Consider the following 2,700-nt stretch of genomic DNA (forward strand, 5'->3'; position numbering starts at 1 on the left):
CCACATCCTAGGGGGGGAAAGAATTATTCTATTCAACAACTTTAAGCACTGCAAAGTTTTATTAAAGTTACCTCACGTGTCTCTAAAATGTGCATCACCATGATTATTTTTCTCATAAAAGGAATTTTTGAACATATGCTCTTAAATAAAGAAAACCAGTAATGGATTAAATTGATTTTATTTTGAAAATAATAGTTTGAGTTACTTAGCTATATTATTTTTTGCATAATATGGAATCTTCAGCCTAGAAAGTTTCTAGTCAAAAGATTAGGTAGTAATATCAAAATATTTTGTATTAGTGAGAATTGTGCAAAATGAGAACAATTTTTTTTTTTTTTGGGGGGGGGGGGGAGGGAGGGAAGGACGACAGAGGTCCCCTTGCCTCCATTCTCCGAAACACAGCAGTCTCCAAGCCTCTGCCTTTCCACAGGGGTGGGACGACGGGTGAGCAGAAGACCTTAGTTCTAGCAGCAAGCAAAGAGAGGCGGACGACGTGTCTGTCTTCCTCGTCAGAGGCCCCCGGCCCCACATCCACTGCTCTGACCCTCACCCTCGGGCAGGCTCAGACGTCAATGGGCTCCCGGCCTCGGTTCTGCCTCTTCACCACAAACACCCTCTGTCCCGACACAGTCACCAGCAGCGTGTGCTCGCCAAAGACCACGGACAGGCGCTTGAAGGGGACGTTCATGCCATGGTGCAGCCGGAATCCGCAGGCCGTGCTGACCAGCTCTGAGATGGCACTGGCTGCCTGCTCGTCATTCTCCAGGTCCCCGGACAACGCCAGCACCGCGCCTTCGCTCAGCACCAGGTAGCCGAGCTGGTCTGGGATTCGCTCCAGCCCCTGGGTCAGCGCCGAAGTCATCGCAGCCTTAAGGTGCCTGAGGAGCTGCCTATGAGACAGGTGGCTTCCGGCTGCAGGCCCGGGTCACGTGTTTCCACCAGACGGACTCCTCCCTCCCCTCAGCGACCTGTTTTTTGTTTTTAAAGATTCATTTTATTTATTTGAAAGTCAGAGTTACAGAGAGAGGTAGGGGCAGAGAAAGAGAGAAGTCTTCCATCTGCTGGCTCACTCAATAAGTGACGGCAATAGCCAGAGCTGAGCTGCTCAGGAGCCAGGAGCCTCCTGCAGGTCTCCCAAGAGAGTGCAGGGTTACAAGGACTTGGGCCATCTACCACTGCTTTCCCAGGCCACAACAGAGAGCTGGGTCAGAAGTGGAGCTGCTAGGACACAAACTGGGGCCCATACAGGATGTCAGCGCTGCAGGCTGAGTTTAACTGCTAAGCCACAGCTCCGACTCTTTCAATTGCTTTTTGACATAATGATTATAATTGCCAGTGGAATTGATAAAGAACTTGGTAAATTATTAACCCTCAAAATCGAGATAGAATCCTTACATTGGGAGAAAGGTTGGAACAGATGACATTTACTACTCTTAGACTCCCTGAAGATAACTTAAGAACTAGCTATCTGGATCAACGTATTGGCATAGCTGGTTAAGCCATCTGAGTATCCCATCTGAGCACTGGTCTGAGTACCAGCTGTTCCAATTCCAATCCAGTTCCCTGCTAATGCACTTGGGAAATCAGCAAAGGATGGCCCAAGTACTTGGACCCCTGCTCCCTTCATGGGAGACCCAGATGAATCTCTTGGATCCTGGCCTCAGCTTGGCTCAACACTGGCCATTTGGGGAGTGAACCAGCTGTTGAAAGATTCATCTCTGTCTCTTTTCCCTTCCACACCCCTGACACTATCATAACTCAGCCTTTCAAATAAATAAATAAAACTGAAACTGAAACTTTATTCAATACCTTAGTACAACATTATATTTTAAAATACCATTTCATATCTCCCAAGATGGCCTTGAGGTCTTTTGTCCCTATGTTGACTAAGCTTAAGCAGAATTCTTCCTAATTCTAGGTCCTTGACTTACTTCTCCTCATATCATTTACTTTGAGAAAACTTGTTTAATGTGACTTCTTCCTCTTCTAGATGCAAATGTTTTTAAAGATCTCTGCCAATTTTACAGCCCAGGAGTGTCTTTTTTTGGATATCTCTCTGAAATATAATCAACAAGGAAGAGAAGGCCATATCTCCCAGTCTTCCTAGGAAGCAGCAAGCCTGACTTCCATAGGAGCCAAATTTTGGTGGGTAGCGTTGATCTGAGCTGTAAAACTACCTCCTGTCATGAAAACAAAACAAAACAAAGAGTTTACTTTCCATCTGAATATGGCCAGTTAACAAACACAGAGGATTGAAGATCTTCCCACCTCAGCTCTTAAAAACTAGTTCTTTGTCACTTTTGATAAAATAACATTTTATTCTGTATTTTCTCATGTATTCATTCAACAAATATTTATTTAAGGCTCCATCAAGAAGTTACTAAAGGGCCTGTGCTGCAGCTCACTAGGCTAATCTTCTGCCTGCGGCACCAGCACCCCGGGTTCTAATCCCCGTTGGGGCACCGGATTCTGTCCCGGTTAGTCCTCTTCCAGTCCAGCTCTCTGCTGTGGCCCAGGAAGGCAGTGGAGGATGGCCCAAGTGCTTGGGCCCCGCACCCACATGGGAAAGCAGGAAGAAGCACCTGGCTCCTGGCTTCGGATCGGCATGCTGCGCCGGCTGTAGGGCTGTAGCGGCCATTTGTGGGGGTGAACCAACGGAAGGAAGACCTTTCTGTCTGTCTGTCTGTCTGTCTCTCTCTC

General features: G+C 47.0%; 1 pseudogene; it reads right to left on the reverse strand.

Moving 5' to 3' along the window:
* Nucleotides 1-348: 348 nt before the first annotated feature.
* LOC138843258 (ragulator complex protein LAMTOR4 pseudogene) lies at nucleotides 349-960 on the reverse strand (annotated as a pseudogene).
* Nucleotides 961-2,700: the final 1,740 nt, after the last annotated feature.

This window comes from Oryctolagus cuniculus, chromosome 3, assembly GCF_964237555.1.
Source record: "Oryctolagus cuniculus chromosome 3, mOryCun1.1, whole genome shotgun sequence".
NCBI lineage: Eukaryota > Metazoa > Chordata > Mammalia > Lagomorpha > Leporidae > Oryctolagus > Oryctolagus cuniculus.